This window comes from Vipera berus (assembly GCF_964194415.1).
Source record: "Vipera berus genome assembly, chromosome: 2".
NCBI classification, from domain to species: domain Eukaryota; kingdom Metazoa; phylum Chordata; class Lepidosauria; order Squamata; family Viperidae; genus Vipera; species Vipera berus.
Genome location: NC_138203.1, coordinates 233,704,799 through 233,731,558, shown reverse-complemented (window position 1 = coordinate 233,731,558; position 26,760 = coordinate 233,704,799). Strand labels below are relative to the sequence as shown.

The window sequence follows — 26,760 nt, the reverse complement described above, 5'->3', positions numbered from 1 at the left end:
CTAATAATTGAATATCTTATGAAGCAACTTGCAATGAACAAGCACTGTGCAGAAATTATAGAAAAGAAGCCCACAGATATTAGGATATGCAACACCTGGGATTCATGCAACACCAAACAGCAAAGTTTCTTTGTCTTAATTTGAAATGCAAGATGTGTTTGGTTTCAAAAGCTGCCACCAGGTGTGTGTCCATGCACAGGTTAAAGCCCTTTTTTTGTCCTTTCAAATCAAATATGCTGCATAATCTTACTAAACCTGACCTAGTAAGCCTTCCCCTGTCCAGCCGAAGTGATCCAGATGCTGCCACCTGTAGGTTTTATTCGCCAGGTAAGGTTAAGAGCAAAAACTTACAATGCAAGCGGATTGCAGCTAAGTGTTCAATAATAAAACTCCTTCCATTGCAGGCAATAATTTTAACGTTAATGGCTTTGATTTCTTGCCTAGTCAATTAAGAGTGCAATTTGCACTCAGACACTGTCACTGTTGATTGTAATCTTAAATTACTTAGGCAACTGAACTAAGTTATTAAGTTAACCTAAGGCCTGAGAAACAATGTTTAACTACCGTGTTTCCCCAAAAGTAAGACCCGGTCTTATATTATTTTTGCCTCCAAAAGAGGCATTAGGTCTTACTTTCGGGCGGTGTCTTATATTTTTCGTGACATCTGTCTCGCCTCGCCGCAGCAGCACCAACAACCCCATCCAGCAGGAACTCACATGGCTGCTGGCCCACTTCTGCTTTGGTTGCTCGCGACAGGAGGCTATGCGACCTCTTGCCCCACTGCGGCAGCCAGGTGGGAGGGAGTGGGTGAGTTCCTAATTAGGGCTTAATTTTGGAGTAGGGCTTATATTAGACCCACCTCCATGAATCAGGGTAGGTCTTTTTTGGGGGGGGTTATTTTCAGGAAAACACGGTATATTGCAATATTTAATAGTAGATGCGAAAGTATGCTTACAGAGGAGACACTGGTCTCCAAGAGATGAAATTCCCCTTGTAGCTTCATCTTGTATTTTAAAACAGTATTGTAAAGCCTTAAACATGCCAGATTACAACAGCAATTGCTCAACAGCCAAAATGTACTTTTAAAGTATAAGGACTGTGACAATTTCCACCCACAAACTGAACTTGCACAATGCTGTGACTCTGCTAGAATTCTATAATTTACTGAGCTGTTGCAAAGTGTAAGAATTTATATCACATTAGGAAACATAGCCAAAAAGAAGAAATGCTGTGCCAAACTATTCTGGACACTTCAATCTATGAGAAGCCCAGTGTATGATTTGCTCAGACCTCCTGAAGATTTTCTTAAACAATTGAAGTTTTTTTTACAGAAACCAATAAAATAATACATAGTAAGTGATCTATTTTCATCTCCTTAAATTTAAATTATACAGTAAAAAATCTCAGTATTACAGTTGTATAAGAATTGTAAAAATTACAATCAAATATTGTTAAACCTTATAATAGACTTCTTTAGTCAAAGCAGAGGCAGTAAAACTTTCAGAAATCAAGAGACTACTTCTGAAAAGATTGCCAAGAAAACTGTACAAACTTCTCTCTGTGGTCATCAGGAGTCAGCAGTGATGTGTAAGAGAAGAGGATGAGATAGAATGATTTAATTTCAGGATTCCAAACACAGCATTCATGTGCCCACTGAACATCACCTCACCCACTACCCTGCCCTTCTGTTTACTTTTTTAAATAAATTGTACATACTGCAAAGCACCAGCCTAAAGCTTACATTTTATTTCCAAGCTTTCTCCAAACTTTGGAAAACTGACACTTTTGATAGTAACAATATTTTGTCCAACTCCTAACCATGAGTTGTCGTCTCACTGAGTTGTATTCTCAACCATGTGTACAACCGTGAGTTGTAGTCTTTAAACCATGAATTGCAAAGCATTATGAGCTCCAACTGATGAATCAATATCGAGACTCAGCAAATGCATAGTAGATATTTTTACCTTTGAAAATTGCATCCTACAGACCAACGTTAAATATTTACTAAGGAAAAAGTCCCTTGCAGAAAGATTATTCAAGTTGCAATACAAATAACTCTTTTAAAGATATTGTGTGGGACTTTGGGGTGTGTGTGTGTGTGTGTGTGTGTGTGTGTGTGTGTGTGTGAGAGAGAGAGAGAGAGAGAGAGAGAGAGAGAGAGAGAGAGAGAGAGAGAGAGAGAGAGAGAGAGAGAATATGAATATATCATTATTACCAGAATGCAATCTGCTTTCAAAAGTCCCTGAAATGTAAGATAAACTCACATTCCAATTGTTACACCATTGGAGATAAAGCTCATGTCCCTGCTTAATCACCGTAGTGTGAATTGGGACCCATAGACTCTAACAATGAGCAAAAGACTTGATGCTTTTTTAAAACTTTGTTCTGCTTCAATACAAGGAATTTGCAGACAATCAGCGGAAACATGATAAATTGCCATAGTCAGTTCCCTTAGCAACTGCAACACAGAGAAGGGCTGTGTTTTTTACTGACATGAGCAAGCAAGTGCTAGAAGAGCATCACCAATGGAAGAATAAAGTAAGCAGACCTGCCAGTCCTTAAAAAAAAACCAGGCTGGTGACTGTCTGGAGAAGTTCATATAGCTAATGGATGTTGCAGGTAGCAGCACCTGGGAACTCATAGGATCTTCCACCTTCCAATACAGCCTTCAAACTTTTAATCATTTGCCAATGTTGTAACATGTACGGGATTTGCTCAGGGATTAAATAGGCTTTCTTTTTGAGTAATCTCCTCTGAGAGATTTCAAGGGTTCAGGAAACAGACTGTCCTCTCCACTTGTTACCTTCTTCAAGCTAAATTAGCACAGTATCTTCCTGTAATCACAAGGGAGTCCTGTAAAAGCTGCGGGGTACTGTGTATTATGTAGCATTTTTAGTTTGACCAGTGGGACAGAAAGAGGAGACCAGGGTGCTACAAGCTGCCTATTACTACAGTTCATTCAAAAGTACTTGTAAAATCCCCAATGAAGGATGCTGCTGGTTTTGCCAAGAAGTGAATGCAAGGGAGCTGGACAAACTCAAACCCAGGAGTATAACCTTCTCCTCTTTCATTACTGACATTCCTTAGGTTTGAAGTGTTGCCTTCTCCCATTACAGCTGGTAATTACATATCTGCAGTTGTGGAACACATGCTTCATCCTTGAAATGATCAGCATCAACCCATGTTTTTCATTGTGTTGCTTTTTCAAGGTTAGTAATAATTTCAGAAACTGAATAGAAATTACTGTATGTTTTAAGGGACAGAGAAGTTTTTGTTACAAGCACAGTGTATATCCACTTCCACAAAAAATATTCTGTTAAAATCGTTATCCTCCATAGAGAAAATAAATCATTAAATCAATGTGAAGCAGGGGTGCTGTAATTTTTGTGAAAAAAATGAAGAATGGAATTGAAGAAAACATCAACCAAGACCATTCATAGACATCAAGTAAAAACTGTTCATATTCCAAAAATAGGTATAGTAGTCTTCCCTTAACAACTGGTAGCTTAGCATCCATTCAAAGTTATGCTAGACCTCCCCAGAGAAACTTACAACCCAGTTCCTGAGTTCTGATGGCCATGTCATCCCCGGTCATATGATCATATTTGGAGAGCTTATCAACCAAGCTTGCATTTATAGTCATTTATAATGTCCAAGTCACATAACCACAATTATCATAGGCTAATTTCCATTCTCATCCCAAACAAGCAATAAGCTGTCCGTTTTGTTGCTGCCAATAAGTTACCTTGCAACACATACAGAGGACCAAAGGATATCCTTGCAATCAGAGGTATTCTGTAAAATAAAAGGAATACTTCCAGTGAAAATGATTTATTCTATCTACAAAGATGAAAGACTCTGAAACCACCTTATGTGATGTCATTTCAAGCCACGGTATAACATTACAAAAATGAACCATTATGCATATATTTAGCTTATACCAAATGGAATAAAAAGGAAGCATCTGGAACCAATTGTATTTGTTTTTCAATCACTTTGACTAAGCCTAATAAACACTAATTCAGCTTCATCAGCTATGCTTGAAACCCACTCAATTCAAACAAACCATTAATTAATGCAGTTAATTAAGAACAAAAGTGGGAGCTTCCAAACCCTTCATGGTTATGACATAACAACAGAAGAGGAATGAGCACCATAACTCAAAACTTTACTATGACATTCCAGGACTCGTAAGAGTTTAGAAATAGCAACCCTTGTGTCCATGTGTAACAATTGGAGTGTCAGGTCCCCCAACCCTTATTGCTTCCCCGGCATATGTGCTCTCGTTTCGGGCCTGCCATTCTGCTGGGGGGGGGGAGAGATTTGCTTTCACTTGGGATAACTTTTGCTTTCTATTTTTTCTCTCTGCCTCTCTCCACTTGAGAAAAGAATGTGTCTCCCTTATCAGGGAGACAGTTACTGAGAAACGAAACTGGAGAAGACCTTGAGATGCCACATCAACTGTGCCAGTTACCCAAACATCGTGACAACTGTGGATTGGCTGGCTTTCGAATGGACACTATGACTTTGGTGGGAGGAGGAAGATCGCTAGCTTAACTATGCCATTTAAGCGGGATTTTCCCCAGATCTGACCTTGACTTTCCTACTGTCACTAACCCCTAATAAAAGTTTCCTTTTGAGACAATACCTGTTTCAAGAGTTCTGCTTTCTTGGGTGGTTAGCTGAGGTGGATCCTTACATGGAGGGAACTTTCCAAATGATTCCATACAGGTACTCCGTGATTTACAACTATTAGTTTAGTGACTGTTCGAAATTACAACAAAAAAAGTGATTTATGACCATTTTTCACACTTACGACCATTGTAGCATTCCCATGGTCACATGATCAAAATTCAGATGCTTGGCAACTGGCATGTATTTATGATGGCTGCAGTGTCCCGGGGTCATGTGATCACCTTCTGTGACCTTCTGACAAACAAAGTCAATGGGGAAGCCAGATTCACTTAAGAACTCTTACTAACTTAACAACTACAGTTATTCACTTAACAATTATGGCAAGAAAGGTTGTAAAATGAGGCAAAACTCACTTAACTGTCTTAGTAACAGAAAATTTGGCTCAATTGTGGATGTTATTTGAGGACTACCTGTATGAGTTAGCTAAAATCAGAACAAACAAAATTCTACAGAACAGAAAAACTACCAATGTACAGAACCTTCTGGAAAGATTCAGTTGACCTTTCAGCCAGCAATCTAAAGGTATCTTATAACAGAGTAGGGCAACCTTATGACAGCCCACCCTGCACTTAACAATTGAAATCTTAAACAAGTTCTGAACATAGGAAAAGCTTCTTTTCTGGAACAAAGCCAGCTTCATAAAATCTAAGGTTGTAATAAATTAGACTTTCAAGTTATCAAGCTAGTAGAGACATAACACTGCACGATAAAATTTGTCTTTTAAGAGGAGGTGGAGATAGATATTGTGGTCAAGTAATGCAAGGAGACATGTCAGTTGCCTCATCATGGGTGCAGTATATTTACAGCTATTTTGCAAAACAGAGAACATTTGGCTGCTCAAATACACCGCGGAAGTTCAAACTGACAAGAGTTTATAATTGTCAGGGTTATTTGTAAATTTATGGATAAAGTTTTTACACTTTAATTCCTAAAAGGGATATTATTGTGACTTTAAACTACATCTATTTTATTACTATTCTAGCTTTTGGAAAAAGTGTTAGTAATTCTAAAATTTAACGGAAATCAGCTGTTTATATTTTGATAATTCTTATAATTTCTTTTAAGATGTTTTAGCCATGGAAGCACTTTGTCTCTGATGTGGAAACATGCTGCAGCCTGAATGATAAAGAGTTTGTTTATATAAAGCAATGAATGACAAATTTCAGTATTTGAGAATTTTACCCCAAACCAGCCTATTTGCTAACTCAGAATAACTTAGCGACTCAACAACAACAACAAATAGTAACAGAAAACCCTGAATTTATTGAAGTATTTGGGAAGAAGTGGTGTTTGTTAAAGTTATCCTGTTAAATATGAGTTTACACAACTGAAGTGAAATATGTCATTTGTGTCAACTCATGTCATTTGTTTAACTACATCAATTGTTCAAAATGCTTCAAGAAACAATGGACTTTGTCCATTACTTGGGAGTGAAGACTGAATTAAAGTATCTGTTGTATCCTCCGGAGGCACACTAAATTGAGGTTTTACAGTACTGGGAGCTTTTAATTTTCAGCCTTGATCTGAAACGTAACTGGGAATCTACGTTTGGCACAGAGTCTTAATGGAACAGCATAAAAATAGGCCTGTGGCCATAAATTATTTTGCCCAAACTCATCATTCTCTTAGAGGAACTGCCAACCTGTGCCACAAGATCCACAAAGAACTTGTGGCAGATCTCAGCAGGAGCAATAGAAATGATGCCCTGTCACCGGCAAAGACAGGGCTGCATATTTGCACCAACCGACTGAGGCAGATACTTAGCAAGGTTATTTAGATCTGGGAGTAGTCAGCCCCTAGAAATGTTTTCTTTTCTAACAAAATTTTGCTATAGTCATCCTACAGAATTTTTGCTTCAAAGTTTGCTTCAAAACTTTTTTGGATAAATGACATAACTGACAAAATCATTATACTGACAATTAACTCCCAAGAGTGCAGGCCCTCTCTTATACTTCACAAAGCGAATTGCTTATAAGTGAGGTCATCTCTTCGTCCTCATGTATGTGAAGGGAAGGGGAAAAAAAGCTGGAGATGAGATCAGTTTGCTTTATTTCAGCCTTGACTGAAATGATGTCTTCAGAAGCATCTGAAAATTGATGCAAGTACGTATTCCAGTAAGATTTTCTTGGCAACTATTCTTGCCTATCCATGCAGATATGTAGCCTCTTGCTCAAAATTGCTATTAATTTCAAATCAGGCCACCTTAAGTGCTTAGGGATCTTTAATTCCCACCAGATTTGAGGGGACTTTGGGCAAGATGCCACAGGCATTCACTACGCAAATCACCACCTTTTTAAAAGGTTGCTGCATCCACTGTTCGTGCAAAATGTTCAGCTCAGAGAACTGGGAAAACAAAGGTGAGTGACTATAAAAATTAAAAGAAAAGATGCTTTAGGGTTCTGAGCTTCTTTTCAAAGAAGTCCAACCCAAACAGCTCCACTGTTTCTTTTGATTTATGCAATTATTTTAACTCCAAACTTCAACCCAAGATCTTGAAGCACACCAAGATGCTTTGTCCTCCCTCTTGTAGCACCTGCCCTCTGGAAGACCATCCCACCTGAGATCAGGTCAGCTCCCACCTTGATGACATTCCAAAAGTCCCTGAGGACCAGGCTGTTCTACCTAGCCTGGGGCTGCCATGGGTGTCAATCTCTGTTCCTGTATGTGTCCATGGTTCTTTTCCTATTTTAATTGCAAGTCAGTCAGGGTCATTTTGAGTCGGGCAGCCTCTAAATTTAAATAACTTCTAAAAAAAATGAAGCACATTTTCAGCCTGCCGTGGAATTCAGCTGGAAATCATGAAACTACTTTTTAGTGTTCCAGTAAGTAGAACGTAGTGAAATATACAGACTGTAGAACAGAGCTTTTCCCCAATTTTACAGTCCAAAGATGAAACCTCAAGAGGGGGTCTTCCTAATTGTCCTTTTTACAATACGGAAGGACTATCCAATCTAAACTTCCATAGGAAAATGCTAGAAAAAAATAAAACCCATCCTTAAGTTTATATGAGCAGCTTTTGTTTGTTTCCACTAAACAGCTCTTACTAGCCAAATACTGTCTTCTATAGAAAGCAGTCTTTCAGTCTGATATTTCACAAGAAGTAGCAAAACAAGGCAAACTAAGCAGAGAATGCTGGATCTGTGGGCTTTGCAGCCTATATTCTTTGCAATGACATAAACTATGATCCCATGCCTATCCATCTATTGCAAGCAAATGTTTTAGTATGAGTAAAGACTTTCCAACAGGACAAGAACAGTTGCTGCCTCAAAGCAAATTTGGAAGGAGCACCTCCGGTATCATACGCTCAATTTCATCTATTTGAAACAACAAACCTTGACTGCAGCCCAAAGTTATATTTAAAAGCTGTTTGGCTCAGAGTCTATGGACAATCTTAAAGCACCAAAATCGGCTTAAAACCAGCTGCTGCCTTCTCATTTGTCCAGAAAAAATGCTTTATCATTTTTCTTATGTCAAAACAGATTTGGACAGATACCTATTGATCTGCATAACTTACATGCAGAAATCATACCTCTATGCCAGAAACAGAAAATGAAGACCAGCAAAAATATTTTTCTAGTTAAACTGGTTGGGCGCATTACCTTTTGTGTTTATGTAGCAAATTTTCAACCGCTGTTTCTCCCATCCCTCACCCAAAGAAGAAAAGTAGAAAATACCTACTTGGCATTTCCTGAACTGGAACTCATTACAACTTGTTTGATTCAGGCACAATGTAATATTTAAATTCCATTCCCTTTCTTCAACGGCTATTTAAGTGAATTTTTTAGTGTAAGAGCACATTAGTTCCTGTTATTTTTATTAAAATGTGGGATAATAACTTTTAGTCCTTGCCAAAAGATGATTCAAATTTCAGATGACAGTCTGATTAAAAACAAACCAGAAGGCTGATCTTATGCAAAGAGGCAGTTGAACAATGCTCATAAAGAATCTTCAGAATGTATTTCATAATATTCTAGCATGTCCAATATTATCCTAATGTTGTGCTTAGTTTGTCTTTTGGCTAGAAATCCATTCTGGTCCACATGTATAAAATCATTTAAAAACCTCTTTAATCGCTCAGCTATAACTGTTATAAATATCGTCAGAATTAAGTAAAGATATTGGTCTATAGTTCTGAATTGATGTATGGTCTGTGTTATCTTTTGGAATCGAAACAATATTTGCCTCTGACCATGACTTCGGGGTTTTTGCTTCATCCAGGACTGCATTAAACACATCCAATAAAGGTTGTCCTAAAATATTTTGTTGTTCCTTATCAGGAGGCCGTCAGGACTCGATGCTTTATTATTTTTTTGTTTATTAATGGCCATTATCACTTCTGACATCCTAATTTCTTCATTCAACTTATTTTTAATTTCCTCTGTAACTTTTGGTAGTGTTGCTTTTTTGAAACATTCCTTCGCTTTCTCCTCATTTTCCTGGCTATTTTCCTTATATAATTTCTCATAAAATTCCTGGGCTATAATTTTTTTCTCCTCTTCTTGATAGTATATTCTCCCTTTGTCATCACATAACAAATGGCATTATTATTCCTAGATGCCCAGAAGGCCTTTGACAATGTTAAGTGGCCATTTATATATCAACAACTTAGGTATATGGATATGGGTGAAAAATTTATAAATATAATAAGGGCAATATATACTAATCAGGAATCTAAAATAATAATAAATGGGGAAACAACCAGGAAATTTCAAATACAAAAAGGAACACGACAAGGATGTACCTTATCCCCATTACTATTTATACTGATGCTAGAGGTTCTAACAAGGATAATTAGAAATGAACTGCATATAAAAGGATTAGAAATTTAAAAAGAAATTTTTAAACTTCAAGCATTTGCGGACGATTTGGTCTTTATTATGGAGGATCCACAACAATCGGGACCGAAACTGTTGGAAGAATTAGATAAATATGGAGAAGCCGCTGGGCTGAAAATAAACAAGGATAAAACTAAAATGATTGTTAAAAATATGACGAATAAACAGAAAGAAAACTTGGCTAAGATTATGGATATACAAATAGTTAAGAAGATTAAAATATCTAGGAATTACTATTACAGCCAGATGCACCTCAATCAAAGAAGACAATTATGACAAAATAGTGAAACAAATAAAAGAAGACCTGGAAAGATGGGGAAATTTGAGCCTTTCATTGTTAGGGAGAATCGCTGTCATAAAAATGAATGTATTACCTAAAATCCTATTCCTCTACCAAAATATTCCTATACAATTTGATCAAAAAATTTTTGGGAACCTGAACAAATTGACATTAAATTACATATGGCAAGGGAAAAAACCGAGGACTAAAATGAAACATCTTCAGGATGTTAAAGAAAATGGAGGTTTTGGACTACCAGACTGGGAAACATATTACCATGCAGCGGCATTAACCTGGATTAGAGAATGGATAATTTTAAAGAACAAAAGATTATTAACTCTAGAAGGCCATGTACTGCAATTAGGCTGGCACGCATTCCTATGGAATGAGAAACAAGGGCTATATTAACATTTTCAAAACCATCAGATTAGACAAGCGTTAGTTAAAATTTGGAATAAAATTAGAAAACAAAATTACATTAAAGTACCAGTCTGGTTGTCCACCGTTGAAGCGATAGTTTACCCAAATTTGTTTAATTTGGAAAACAGTATTACATACAAGGATATTACAAATGAAGTGGGAGTATTGAAATCTAGACAGGAACTAGAACAACAAGGGATAAAATTGGAATGGTGGGCTTACTTACAGATACAAACACAATACGGGAAAGATAAACAGTAGGGGATAAATATTCAAGAAACTGCATTGGATAAAATTTTAATGGGGCCAGATGAGAAACAAATAAGGAAATTGTATAGTTTGCTATTGGGGTATAAAATGTTTGAGGAACAAGTTAAAGAACCAATGCTGACATGGGCTAAAAATTTGGGACATGGCATAGATTTTGATATTTGGCAAACTCTCTGGGATAGAAATAAAAAGATAATGCTGGCCTCAGCTTATAAAGAAAATTTATATAAAATGTTTTACCAGTGGCATTTTCCCCCCAGCACGATTAGCCAAAATGTACAAGACAATATCCCCTAGCTGTTGGAAGTGTTCCGAAGAATTAGGTACTTATTTTCATGTTTGGTGGTTCTGTAATAAGATGCAAAAGTATTGGCAAAGGATTCGGATATGGTTAGAAGAAATATCAGGACGGAGTGTAGATCATAGACCAGAATTTTTCCTGTTATGCCTACCAGGCATAACAACAGAGAAGCATACTAAAGAAGAGTTATATATAATGATACACATCATCACAGCAGCGAGGATGACATTCGCCCAGAAATGGAAAAACAGTGAAATACCGGACGAGAGGGAAGTGATAAATAAAATTTGGGAGTGCGCAGAAATGGACAAGTTAACTCTGGAAATTAAAAATAAGGATCAGTCAGATTACTACAAAATTTGGAATAAGTTTTATTTATGGTGGGAACAGAAAGGAAGGTCACAACAGAAACACACAGGATGTTGATTTCACATATTACTAGAGTAAGGTGGTTGATAAGATTGAATATTCTATAACTGTATATAAATGACATGTACATAAAGTGCATATATGTATATAAAACACAAAAATGATGTAAGACAAGAAGGAATGTCAGACCGTCAACACCTTGTCCAAAGTTTTAAATAATAAAGTTTGTTTAATAAAATAAAAGAAGAAGAATCTTCAGAGACCAGTCCCTTCTGTGCTAGATTTAATTCAAGTCTCACTGCTGTAGCACCCAGCATCAGAAATTATCACAAGGGGTAAGAAAGATTCTATGTAGCTGACACTGCAGGACAAAACACTGTTTAAAACACTGTTGCCAGAAATGGAGAGAAACACTGCACAGAAATTCAGAGGAGAGTTAGAATTTGGAAACCATGCCCAAAGAACAACACTACAAGGATATAGGTATATTTAGCTTATTTTTTTTAAAAAAAAAGGCAATTAATGTGATGGCGACAGGATGATGCGATAGCAGCCTTCAAATTCCTGAAAAGCTTTTGCTACAGAAGAGGGAGTGGATTCCCTAATGTCCTGCAGGGCAGGACCAGAACCAATAGGCTAAACATAGGAGGATCCAGTAAATTCTGCATTGAGTGGCAGATTGGAATAAAAGACTTCTAAGATCTCTCCCAACCCTATTATCTGAAGGTTCTATGATTAAGACGAGCACCAGTTGCTGAGGAAGTTAAAATGCCTTATGCTATTCCTGGATGTATATAAAGAAACTTAAGATAATGAGAACAGGAGAAGGATATCCTGACTAAGTTGAAGGGGATTTAAAAATGGTTGTGCTTCCCATACTCCACCTTCCTTAGTGGTTTATGCTCAACATCCTCCCTCTGATTCAGAAATATAGTGTTTTTTATTTTAATTAGAAGCCATCAGGATATCTGCCTACTGCTATTTCAAAACTCTTCAGACACTCATTTAGAATAACCGATCTTGATTCACCCAGCACTAGGAATCATATGTTAATAAAAAGGTCTAGGAAGCTTTCAGGTCATAACATCTTCAGTACTAACAAGTAAGTTTCCTTAGCTGTGTATGGATCAAGATACATCTAGGCAGCTGCCACCAACAGAAGCGTGCACAGATAAGTAAAGCTATTCGGATATAGTTTAGTCAAGTATCTTCTGTGCAGCACACGCCAAGCACTGAAGGAGAATGGATAGGTTTCAAAGCCAAAACCAACACTTTGGAAGTAATCAAAACTGATTACTGTTTGGGGAAATCCTTGACTGCAATGTATACTTTGATTCACTTTTTCCATCTGAAACTATCCACAGTCACAACATGAACAAAACTGGCAAAAGGAAATCCCATTCATGTAAGAATGCACAGTTCAGCCAGATTTTATCAGCGCCAAAGAAAAGCATTTTGAAAAAATAACCCTGAACATCCTAAATTCATGGGAAACAGTTTTTACAGTGTGTTGCACCTTTTAAAATGTGGTGCCATGAGATACTTCCTCAAATTAAGTTATTTTAAAACATCTTATTCATGATTATGCTAGAAACTTTGAAGATATAATATCCCAAAATAATTTTAAATCAGCTAAACAAAATCACAAATGATAGCTCACTTTTATTACTCATATTTTACCACACATAAGCCATAGATTAAAGAAAAAAGGAGTCTTGATACCTCCTTCAAAAAAGATTAGATAATCAACATTGTTAAGGCAAAAGCAGCAGCAGTTTTAATTATAGTATTTCTCCAACCTTATCACCAATACTAAAATACAGGCCTTGATATTTTGCATATTATCCTGTTTTTTTGCAACCATCCTGTTTTTCAACTGCCTTATCACCTACTGCTAGAGGAAATCCAGATGTTTCCCTTAACAGCTGGCAGCCTTGACACATAACTGAAGAGCAAGGGTTATTCGTTTACTTTTTATATGTAGTAGTATAAAAAAGATGCTTTAGAAACTGAATTCCAAAGCATAATTCACAAAAGCCAATATTCTGTCAAATAAAAGTTCGTTTGTGACAATTAAACTATTTCTTAGCGGTCACTGGCTGTCTTTGAAGGATAGTGTAACCATCTAAAACCTGAAGATACAGCATCAGAATTAAATGGATTCAGAGTTGAAACAACACTGAATTTTGAATCCCTCTTTCCCATGTATATCATACCACTTCAGCTGACTAAGAAGCTACAGGGGGATTCCAAGGCTTGGATCTACATTAACACTCCAAGAGTATTTTGAATTATGTCAGAGTAGTCTCTTCATAATAAGAAGCAATAAAGAGAGCAACAGTGCTGAAAATAGCAATCTATATTTTAGATATAAATCCTGCTTTTCCTCCAGGGGCTCAAGGCAATATGTCTAGCCTTCTTGCAAGTTTCCTCACACCAATATATGAGATTATTCAGTAGAGTACCTGCAATGGCCAGGCTTACGGCACTAGTTTCGAACAGATAAGAATGTTGGCATGAGGCCCAGCTAACTTGCTTGATCATGGAGGTTACCGTTTGCTCATTCCTTTGAAGTATTCCTAAAGCACAGTATAAATTGAGCCTGAAACATACATACAACTCTCTCTTTCTTTCTGGGTGGTCTCTATCTTTGCAGAAGGCCATGTTTTGCTAAAAAAAAATTCTCCTTACAAACCAATCAGTTAAATTTTGTCTATATAAATCTCAACAGAGTTATCAGCAATGAAAACCAAGCCATGGGCTCACCTCTCCTCCCCCCTATATCAACATCCAAATTAGTATAGCAATTAGCACTTATACCGCTTCACAATACTGCACATTCCCCTCTAAGCCAGAGGTCTCCAACCTTTTGGGCACCAGGGACTGGTTCCGTGGAGAGAGGTTTTTCCATGGACCGGAGGGTGTGTGATTTTGTGTGCTGCCTGCATCCTTCAGATAGGGCTTTGCTTGTTTGTGCTGGCATGCTGTGGACCAGCACTGGTCCACGGTCCGGGGGTTGGGGACCCCTACTCTAAATGGTTTTACGGAGTCAGCCTATTGCCTCCAACAATCTGGGCCCTCAATTTACTGACCTTGGAAGGAGGGAAGGCTAAGTCACCCCTGAGCCGGTGAGGATCAAACCCCTGGCAGTCAGCAGAAATAACCTGCAATACTGCATTCTAACCACTGTGGTTAGAATGCAGACACTTTGTGCCAATGGCCTTCAGACACTTTGTGCCAATGCACAATTCAACATGCCAAGAGTAGTAAGTAGGTTACATGGAAACCAGCTCATGTACATAAATACACCCTACAGCAGTCCAAATACAATACTGTGTAGACCAATTTTACAGTGACAGATGCAGTACAAATTGTACATGAAATGTTTTATCTCTGAACACAGTTCATCTATACTGTTAGACTTTTCAGTTCAAAATAAGAGGACACCAGGCAGCTATTATTAAATTTAGCATCAGCCTTTATTAAAACTGAGCATGTCATTAGAATCCTATTTTAATCTATTTTAATCCATATGAAAGAATCTATACATTTAAGCAACATAAAAGCCTCAATAAATAAATAAAGAAGGAATGCCATTATGAAACTATAGAAGGTCAAATCTGATGGGGAAATATTTGTTCTGAGATGCATCAATCTGAGCTTTAACTCCCCATGATTAAAGACTTAGTCATCAGGCTAATATCAACCATTGAACCTTGTCCCTTCCACAGAAGGTTTACTGTATTTTAAATCTGTTTTAGCACCAAAAGTGTTGAGTTGTCCTTTATAGTGATAATCCCTAAACAAAAGTTCTCCTCCATAAAAAAAACCCTTTACAGGAAACAGACAAGAGACAAATCTGCTAACATTCCTTTCAACACAGAATCTTAACATGTAGCACATGTTTTGGTCAAACAGGCCAAAGGAGAACAGAACTTACTCTATGTAATTTGCTTTCTGAAGCAGAATCAGCAAAGCCATTTTCATGCTAAGCTCTGAGCTATTACAGCTATATAATATTCTGACTAGCTGATAGGATATTTCCACTTTTAGTTTCATCATCATCATCATCATCATTCTAGCCATTGTCTATCTACTGCAGAATGAAGGCCTCTTCCGCATGTCCTGAGCTTTCTTTTGCCAATTGGGCCCGCAATACTTGCTGATGTCGTCAATCCATCTTGTTTTAGGTCTCTTTCATGGATGCTTTTTATCAAGTGGGATCCATTCTAAAGACTGCCTTGCTCCAACTGCCATCAGTTCTTCCTGCTATGTGACCAGCCCATTTCCATTTCAATTCTTTTACTCTCTTGATATCGTTCGTATATTTTTGCTTCTCTAATCCAAATTAATAAATAATTAACAATAATTTTTAGCTTATTGGTTGCAATTTAAACAGTGCTTTCCATGTTATCAAACAAATTCAATTTATGGAAAAAAATTTAAAGTCTTATGAAATTTATTTTCCCTATTAGCCCCAACACTGTTTTCACTGCATTCCTTTACACCCCTACACACTAGAGCCTGAATAAAGACATTAATTCACAAGTCTGATATAAAGTAAAAACTATGTTTTGTATTGAACGGAAAAAGTCCTTTTTTTTCCTTAGCCAAACGGCTTTTACACCAAACAAAGAATTTCCACTAAACATTGACTTCATTATCAATATTTCTTTGCACAGAGAAGGGCTTCCTCCATTGGGCTCAATGGCCTAAATCAGGGGTGTCAAACTGGCAGCCCATGGGCCGGATGTGTCACATGTAAGCCATGCCCACCCCGGCTCCACAAAGGCAAAAAAACCTCACGATACGTCATGTGACACAGTCATGTTTGACAACTGTGGGCTAAATGGTCTCTTTCAACTCTATTATCCTATGATTAAGAGTTTTCTACCCCTTTTTGCATGTTGACATAAGGGACTATGCATTTCTTAACATCATCTCTTGACTTTCTTAGCACTTACTCAGAAACTGTCCCAGATGGGTGATAAATAGACTTGTGACATAAATGAATCATCTTTAACCTAATAAATTAGGGGGACTGGTGGCTGCAGAGAGATGCAAAGGCAAGTAGAATCAAGATTTCCCAGGTATATGTGTTAAGCCTTAGTTCTTAATATTTCACTCTTCATAAATGTCCCTCCTCAAGTTGGGAAATGTTACCAATTTTGAAAATTCACACAATCAAAATCCAGCACTGGGATGAGACAGAGCTCAGAATCTCTCTCTCACACACATACATACATACACACCCACAGACACTGGGGGGGGGGGGTTCATTCTCCTCCCTTACCTAGAATTTGACTCATAACACATATATCAAATTCCAAATATGGCAATTTCTATCCTTCCTCCCTCTCCCAAACTGTATAGCTGATATCATTCTACATTGTAATAACTAATTCAACTGTTACCTAGGTATTTTTGTATGTATAAATATAGGGTGTGAACATTAGCTGCCAGTAATAAAACCACCTTCCTGATTTAATCTATACTAGTTTTACTAAGGAAACTGCATATAAAGAAACCCATAAATCAAATCTTTCAGTTAAACAACTCCACCCAATACTCTAAGTTAAAATACAGGTTGGTTCTTTAAACCAAAAGGAAGACTGGAAGTTGCTTGAATAATAAATTAAATGCAAGGTAATTGACATGCCTTAGCAAACACCCTGCTGAGCCACTGATAAAAGTACAAGTGCTACCATGTTTACCTGAAAATAAGACCTGGTCTTATATATTTTTTGCCCTCCAAAAGAGGCACCAAGCCTTACTTTGGAGGGGGGGGGATGCCTTATTTTTTTTCCCCGACACCTGCTTCACCGGCACCAACAGGCCCATCTAGCAGGAGGCCGTTTGGCCACTGGCCCACTTCTGTGGCTGCTCGCAGCCATAGCCTGCCGCCACAAGGTGAAACAGATGGGGGAGGGGTGGAGCTGCTCCAAGCACCCCATAGGCACCCAAACACTTTTTGCCCAGAGGGAGACTGGAATCTTTGTGCAAATGGGGCACTTGGAAACCAAGGGATTTGTTCCATTTCCAACCACCCCATTCACAAGTAGACAAAGGTTCCATGTCCCTCTGGGTGAAAAGTGCGGGACGCATCTGGATTGCCTGCCTCTCCTCTGCCTCTGCGCTGGACTTACCTGCGCTGCTCCAAGGGGCTGGCAGCTATGGCTGCTGCCAGACACCATCAACCCCTGCACGCTCACTGCAGCTTGTGCTGGCCACACCCACTCCCCCCAGGCTTATTTTTGGGGTAGGGCTTATGTTAGGCCCACCCCAAAAATCAGGCTAGGGCTTATTTGGGGGGCAAGTCTTATTTTCAGGGAAACATGCCACATGAATGGACTACTAAAGTATTACCGTGGAGTGAGTTTGGCACATCTCCCTGTAACAAAATCATATCAACAATGCTTATCAATAATCCTGATAGAGTGACTCATGCCAGTATGTTGCATGATATGATGCATTTCTCTTTTACAAAGAGTTACAATACCTTTTGACAGAGAATTGCCTTTTTTGACAATATAGGGAAACATGATCACCAAGACAGTAGCTAAACATACGTCCCTCTCAGGAATACGTAAAGGTAGTCATTGATTTACCGCCACAATTGGAATCAGAATTTCTATTAAGAAATTCAGCCATTAAGCGAGTTGCACCCAATTCTGCGACCTTTTCTGTCAAGATTGTTAAGCTGATCCAGCTTTGTTAGAAGCCCCCTGGGAAGCTTGCACATCTCAGGATGCTTAGCTTGGTTGCCAAGTACCCAAATTACAATCACATGACTAGAGGGACACTGCAAGAGTCATAAATCACTTTTTTCCACACTGTTAAACTTTGAATGGTCATTAAAACAATAGTTGTAAATCAGGGACAACCTGTACCTAGACAGGATTCTACAATTAGGACCTCATATAGAGAGATACAAGCCATCTTAACATTATAAATTAAGAAGGGAAAACAGACAGATGCTTCAATTTGCTTCATTTTACTGGAACTTGTTCACTCATTGGAGACATGCATCTTTCTTGTATGAGTGACACTTCAAAATTTTAGTCCAATCACTGATCTAACAACTATCATTTTACTGGTCACAAAAAAGCCCGCCATGTTTAAGGTGGGAAAAGTTTCCATATATAAATATGGAATGTATAGTTAACAAAACATATCACAACCTGAACTTTAAAACTGGGACTCCCAATCATGCATCATTCTGTGTTACATTTGGATGGATTACCACTTCAATAAATCTACTAAACTTATATTTCTGATCCAGTTGTCAGTATGAGAAAAAAGATAAATCAATAAATCATTCACTTCATGCAAGTGAACGAAAATAGTTCAGTGTAATATAAGTTATTAAATTTGATTGCTAGTCATTAACTATGCTTACAGAGCTAAAACACACAGGTGCTTAATTATTACTTTATTTAATTTTCAACAAAAAATCCCTGTTTAATAGCCTCTTATGTTTATTTATTTTATTTAGTTATATTTATATACCGCCCTATTCCCTGAGGACTCAGGGCGGTTTACAGGGAATTAAAAATCCAAAATACAAAAATTAAGAACCAAATTAAAAAATATTAAATTAACCCTGTAGTCAGTTAAAAAGAACCCCAAATTAAAAATTCCTCCTCAGTCTGGGCCCGAGAGCTCGAAGAGCCAGGTCTTCAGGCCCCGGCGGAATGATCGAAGGTCGGGGGCAGTTCTCAGCTCCACCGGCAGCTGGTTCCAGAGGGCAGGCGCTCCCACCGAGAAGGCCCTATCCCTGGGTGTCACCCGCCGGCAGTCTCTTACCGGCGGGACCCTGAGCAGACCCTCCCTGTGGGAGCGCACTGGGCGAAGGGTATTTGATGCCAGCAGCAGGTGTTCCCTCAGATATCCCGAACCCAGGCCATGTAGGGCTTTATAGGTGATAACCAGCACCTTGAATTTCACCCGGAGGGCAACCGGAAGCCAATGCAGCTCACGGAGTAGAGGTATTACATGGGAGTATCGGGAAACCCCCATTACAACTCGCGCGGCCGCATTCTGCACCAGTTGAAGCCTCCGAGAGGTCTTCAAGGGCAGCCCCATGTAGAGAGTGTTACAGTAGTCCAAACGGGAGGTCACAAGCGCATGAGTAACTGTGCGTAGGGCGTCTCGGTCCAGATAGGGACGCAACTGGCGCACCAGGCGAACCTGGGCAAAAGCCCCCCTGGTCACGGCTCCTATATGGTCTTCGAAATTGAGCCGTGAATCCAGGAGGACGCCCAAGTTGCGAGCCCTATCGACGGGGGGTAACACCTCACCCCCCATCATTAAGGATGGAATAACTTGGTTAACGCGAGATGCCGATATGCACAGCCACTCAGTCTTGGCGGGATTGAGACGAAGCCTGTTTCTCCCCATCCAGACCTGAACCGCCTCCAGGCACCGGGACATCACGGAGAGGGCATCACTGGGTTGGTTCGGGGTGGAAAGAAAAAGTTGGGTATCATCAGCGTACTGATGATACCCCACCCCAAAACCACGAATGATCTCGCCCAGCGGCTTCATATAGATGTTGAACAGGAGAGGCGAGAGAACCGACCCCTGAGGGACTCCACAAATGAGAGACCTCGGGGCGGATCTCTGCCCTCCTGTCAACACCGACTGCGAGCGGCCCTGGAGGTAGGAGGAGAACCACCGTAAAACGGTGCCTCCCACTCCCAGCCCCCTGAGACGCCGCAGTAAGATACCATGGTCGATGGTATCGAACGCCGCTGAGAGATCTAATAGGACCAGGACAGAGGAGCAACCCCTGTCCCTAGCCCTCCAGAGATCATTCACCAGCGCGACCAATGCCATCTCCGTGCTGTGTCCGGGCCTGAAGCCCAATTGGTACGGGTCCAGATAATCAGTTTCCTCCAGGAACAGAGGGAGCTGATGCGCCACCACACTCTCAACAACCTTCGCCAGAAAGCGAAGGTTGGAGACTGGACGGTAGTTGTTTAAAACAGCCGGGTCCAAAGCAGGCTTCTTGAGAAGGGGTCTCACCACCGCCTCCTTCAAGGCGGCAGGAAAGACACCCTCCTTCAAGGAAGCAGTTATTACTGCATGGAACCAGCCTCGTGTTCCTTCCCGAGCCGCATAAGCTAGCCAGGAGGGGCACGGATCCAACAAACAGGTGGTGGTGCTCAGTCTCCCCATGATCCTGTCCACATCATCAGGGGAAACAGGGTCGAACTCATTCCAGATAACGTGCTCAAGACCGCCTGATTCCTCCACATTAGACTTTGCCCAGTCAGAGTCCAAGCCGGTCCGGATCCGAGCGATTTTGTCCGCCAGATGATGACTAAACTCCTCGGCTCGTCCCTGCAAGGGATCCTCTCTCACCTCCTGATTAAGGAGGGAGCGAGTCACCCTAAACAGGGCGGCCGGGCGATTATCTGCGGACGCGATAAGGGCGGCAAAGTAGTTAGACTTCGCCGTCCTTATCGCCGCAAGATAAGACCTTATAAAGGTTCTTAACTGCAATCGGTCGGATTCGGATCGGCTGGATCTCCAACCGCTCTCTAGACCTCGTCTCCGCCGCTTCATCTCCCGGAGCTCCACAGAGAACCATGGGGCCCAACGGGATCTGCGTCGGGTCAGAGGTCGCATGGGTACAACGCAGTCGTTACGTTGTGTGATGCAACTTTCAATTTCAAGGCAGCTACTTGCATCTTAGATGAATAGTCGTACACAAGGCCAATACTAATAGAATTTATTGCCTAAAATAATTTACATCTACATAAGTGAGCAATCTCTCTCTCTCTCTCTTTGTGCGTGTGTGTGTTTGTGTGTGTGTGTGTGAGAGAGAGAGAGACAGAGAGACAGAGAGAGAGAGAGAGAGAGAAAAGGCCAAATTCTAAACAAATTCACTACTTGATAATAACATGTAAGACATTTAACTGTTTGCATACACTCCAGGAATTCTGGTAATACTAGGGCCAAAACATGGTTTTGTCCAATGGCAAACTTGTAAAATAACTTAAACAGAGGTAAAGCTACAAACTTATTATAGCATTTATAGTTTAAATTTTTCTCCTTGGCCTAAACTGTAAATCTACAGACACTTGCCAGCTTCATTGAATTTAGTCTGCTTTAACTAGACATGATTGCTCAAGCTATATCATATGTTCTCAAGATCATTGGTCCCAGAAAAAAGGAAATAGAACTTGAGAAAGAAGAGATAGTCATGCAGGAAACATCCATGGGAAGCATTTATGTGTCTTGTGTACCCACCTTTCTTCTTTGCAAGTATGAAAGGAAGCTAACAAAATGGTTATTTTAAATTTAAGTACAAACAAAAGCTAGTAATCGGCATTGAAAACTAATAGAAGTGATACAATTGAAATAGCAAGGATTCAAGCCACTCAGGGCTTTGAAGAATAACATTAACATCTTATGGCACTAAGAAAGATCAGGCACCCCAGAGACATGAGCATCTGCAGGGAGAAAATTACAACACCTGTATGGCATTATCACCCATTTTCCACAACTTACACATTTGAGTCAAACATGACATAAACATGTAATTGTAGCATTTGCATGATGACCTCACCACACAGTCATTTTGATGACACCGCAACATGTCATGGATGCCAATGCATATGTTCCTTATACTTTGCATCAGTTACATTATATATTTCATACCGATTGCAACTTAAAGACTTTTCCTAAATGTGGCAAGTTGCAACAGTCAACAGGATATAACCAAGGCACAGATAATAGTTGTCAAGTTTGATCAGTTTGGAAATGGCCACAATTGACTCATTAGATGCAACTGTGCAAATGCGCTCCTAGCCAACCTACTGACAGTTGAGAATTCAGGAACTTGCTTTTTCAAGGTTAGTAAACTCCCATCCAGTCCCCTAATTCAGTTCCTTATTGATAACAGAGCCTCTCTCTCTCTCTCTCTCCCTCTCTCTCTCCCTCTCTCCCTCTCTCTCTCTCTCTCTCTCTCTCTCCCTCCCTCCCTCCCCCTCCCCCTCTCTTTCTAATTTCTCCTTGTTCTCCCACATGAAGTCAATAATTGAACAGAGCAGTGGCGTAGCGTGGGTTGTCAGCACCCGGGGCAAGGCAACCGGAAGCGGAAATAGAGGGGCGGGCGGGCGGTGACGTCACGGCACTGCTGAAAAGACGTTCCCCGCAGTGGCGTAGACTTTCCAAGAAGAGTCGCACACATGCGGGATGCTTCCTGGTCCCTCTCGAGGGCGGCTGGGCGGGGCTCCGACCTGCAAGAGCTGCTGCATTCAAGCTCGCACATGAGCCCCGCTAAATAAAGCCACGCATGTGCACGAAGCTAGGCCGGCCGGCCAGCGGGTCCGTCTTCGCTCGGCCAAACCTGCCAGGGCGCCTGCGGGGCGCTTGCGGTTGGCCTGAGCCTGGGCGGAGAGTTGGCCGCTTCTATTTATTTTATTCAGTTTATGTGGCCGCCCATCTCACCTGCCGGACTCATTTCGCTTTGCAAGAAAGAGCAGCTCAGGAGCGGAGCCAAGCCAACTCTGTGCAGCCCTTGGGGCTCCCTGAGCAGCTCAGTGCGAGCGCGCCCCCCCAGATGTTGCGCCCGGTGCGGCCGGCCCCCCCTGCACCCCCCACGCTACGCCACTGGAACAGAGAAAACATTCAAGGCTATTTCCAGAGAGAGAAATGATAAGGAACCACACACCTAGTGCCATCAGATTTTTTAAAGAAATCTTCAAATGACCACTTGCCGACCTGAAACTGCAATAAAAGGGTTTAAGCAACTACCCTATTATTTCCTAACCCTTAACCTCATGCTACAAGTTACCAGTGAATGGCGCTGAAAAAATAAAGTATACATTTCTATTTTGCAGCCTAAGGTAAGTGTGCTTTAAACATTTTACAATAGAGATAGTCCTCAAGCTATAACAGTTCATTTAGTGACTGTTTGAAGTTACAATGGCACTTATGGCCATTTTTCACACCATCATTGCAGCATCCCTATGGTCATGTGAACAAAACTTAGACACTTGGCAACTGGCAGGTATTTATGACAGTTGCAGTGTCTTTGGGTCATGTGATCACCTTTTGCAACCTTTTGACAAGCAAAATCAATGGGGAGGCCAGATTCGCTTAATAACTGCAGGGATTCACTTAACAACCATAGCAAAAAGTGCTGTAAAATGGGGCAAATTCACTTAACAACCGTCTCGCTTAGCAACAAAAAAATTAGGTTCAATTGTGGTTGTAGGTCAAGGATTACCTAGTAATAGTCTTCACAGGTTTTAAAATCCAATACATTGGTATTCTATAGCTTCAGTTCTAACTATCCAAGATATGATATACACGTAGATACTGCGTTTTACAGTAATCATAATCCCAATTTTAATGAGGGTTTAAGCAGCCTCTCCCAGTATAATGTAAAAGAAGCTGCCTTAATAGTTGTGTCAAGTTTCTGCTAGTTATAGCAGCATAAGTAGTACAAGAGTACACATGACTCCTATTGTGCAAAGTGCCAACTGAGGTAACAAGTTATTCTACTGTTAATTTTTAAACTGAAAAAGGAGAGTGAAGTAATTTCTGGAAAAGCAAGTTTATAGCAGCTGTCAGAGATATGTTTCTACGAGGAGACTCCATCTGAGATCAGCACAGTTCCCTTGCTTCAAAACATATGGGTTACATACAGAGAGCCAGCATTCCTTCTTCTATACTTCTCCTTGAAGCCTCAAGTCTATTTATACAGACACAACGTCTCTAAAGTTATGCTTCAGGTCTCTAATTCAAGGTCACGTTTTGCTCGGAACAACATAGTTTTATACCCTGGAGACACAACTGAAAAGAGAACCAACTAACATCCTTAGCTAGAATTCAGACAGAACTTCAATTCATCGAACAGGGTAACAATTGTTAAAGAGGTATGTCTGAGCTCCCCACAGACAAATCGTAGTTTTATTTTCCTTGTAAATTCATCACTTCTATGCTACTACTCAGCTTTTCGGTAGCAGCAGGAGAGTCAGGCCTCTGCCACTCTGCCACTCAAAAAACCATTTTATCCACACTTCTTTCCAACATGTGGGGGCCAGAAACAGGGAGAGGCTCTTTGGATATCAGCCAGCCTGTACCTGCACAGTAACCCCATGGTAGCTTTACCACAGAGATGCCAGCAGCAGACTCCTACGACTCAGGCACACACACACACCCTGCACACCTTAAGCCAGGGGTGTCAAACTGCTGGCCCGCGGGCCGGTTGCATCATGTGGAGACTCTGACCACCCCAGCTCCGGCAATGGGAAAAGTCACGATACGTCACAACACGTCACGTTACGTGGCGAGTTTAACACCCGTGTCTTAAGCCCTGCAGTTGCAGGAAGAATGTCCAAAAGTTGTCTGGCAGTCTTCCAGAAGATCACTGCACATACATCAAGGATGCCTCCCAACTGCTCCAACTGTGCAGCAGCTAAGCTGCAATAACTGGATGGCTGTTCTTCAAGTGCACCTTCTCGGTATGGCTGCCAGGGCTCCTTTTCGTGCAGTGGTGTCAAAGCTGCAGAGGGCATTCATGACATTTGTCTGCTGTAGGATACTAGACTTCTAAAGAAAAATTACAGGCAGGGCTCTTAGTTCTTCATTTAAACCAGCCGAGTTTTCTGCCAATTCCTGCACGGGATAACAGCCCTTTAGGGTTGCCCTGTGGAAAAGATACCAGGCTACAGATATGCTGGGTGGGTCTGCAAGGATTTAACTTTTGCTTTAGGCTGAGCCCAGAACATTAAAGACATAGAAACAGGAAATCCAAATACATTCCTCATTTATGTCCTAAGAATTATTAGCTTGCAGTCTAATTCTCCTAACCTTGAAATTTAGGGTTACTGTGAGGCTACTTTATTCCTTATATAGATCTAGGAGAGTCACATGCTATACTAGGCAATTTCTCAAGGGGAAACAAAAATTACAATCATAAACTGGTGGTACATTTTAAAGCAAGGAATGGAGTATGTGTCTTCCAAATAGTGTTGGTTTATAACACAGCCTTTGCCACCATGGTCAATATTCTCAGTAGGACTCCAGTATCTGTAGGGTCACAGATTTCCTACTTGTTCTCAGTGAACTGGAACAGATCGGTTTCCAATTCTCAGTTGTTTAATCAGAAATGTTTAAAACCTTCATATTCCCTTTAGGATGTTATACAAGAGAAACTGGTGTGGTGAAAAGTCTTGCTAGCTGCATATCAGTGCTCATCATAAATTCCTGAGATAAACATCTGCTCAGAGGCACCTTGTTCCTTAATTCTTTACATGTGTCTCCCTGTACCTTTATTTTCCACTTGGCTCCAATTGGAGTTTATAGATTTAGAAAAGAAACTAAATCAGTCCCATAAGCCTGAAGTCTGTTCACCTTTAGCCTAATATTTGAAGTTTCATATTGAATTAACTGCCAAGCTCTCTGATATAATGAGACAAAGTTCACCTAAACAGATAGCATCTTTTGACATTGAAAACTGAAAGATAGATCTTTTTGTAAACCATTAGGATATCTTAGTAATCAACAGGATAATTTTAATTAATGTTAAAGAGCATTAATTAGTGTAATGGTTAAATATCTGAGGCTAAACTGGAGACCATGAATTTCACCTTAGGCACAAAGCATGTTGGCCAACTTTGGGCCAACCATTTTCTCTTAACCCGAGGAAGGCAGCAATGGCAAACCACTCCCCAAACCCTTGCCAAGAAATGCATGGACTTCTTAAGACAGTTGCCAGGATCTCAAAACTGACTCAAAGATACCCAAAAGAGCCCACTGTAAAGAGTTTCTGCTCTGTTTATTTAGGAAGTTAACATTAATCTGGGGTCATATACGTTAATAGCCCAGAGTTTGATTTATCCACCTTTTTTTCTTAAGCAAGACATGTCCTGGTACACAAACATTAAGCCTTATTCTTAGTTTATCCACCACAATGGCTAACTCCTCACATCACACAAAGCCAAAACCAATCAAGCCATTTTGGGGTTTAGCATAATGCAGGACCTGTTTGCTTTAAGTTAATAGAATTACAAATATAGGCACTTTAGAATCCTTGCTAAAAATATTAATATTGCACCATACTGCAATTAAACATAGTACGGTATGATTTCAAGGCATATTTTCCAGGGTAAAAATTAAGTGGGTTTGTTTTTTTTACACATTACATACAAATACTTCCCTGTCAGATTGCAGAGTCTACTTTGTGATTTTGGGCAACTCACTTCTCTTAACCAAGCTATCTCACAGAGTGCTGTTGATTGGAAAAATGTGTGTCATCTTAACATTTCTTTTCAGAGAAATACAAACATAATAAATAGATTGCCATAACAACACTTTTTTGGTTTTGGTTTTGAAGAGATACAAAGACGGTTTTGATACACACTTCTCCCTGAAGTTTTGAGAGGCTGGATCTTTTTACAGTGCAAACTCCTCACATTTCCAACACAGGCGGCCAAATCCTGCAGCCTAAGGGAAAGGGCTCTCTACCTGCTGGGAGGGAGGCACCTCAGGAAATCCTGTCTGCCAAGCTATAGCCACGTCTGCCCTTCCTCGGAATTTGCTCTGACCCCCTCATAGAGCCAGCCAGAGAT

General features: G+C 40.2%; 1 protein-coding gene across 5 annotated transcripts in view; it reads right to left on the bottom strand.

Annotated features, from left to right (window-relative positions):
- Window positions 1-26,760, bottom strand: part of FLNB (filamin B) — a 96,161-nt gene that overhangs the window by 68,166 nt on the left and 1,235 nt on the right. The gene's annotated exons all lie outside the window — the stretch shown is intronic.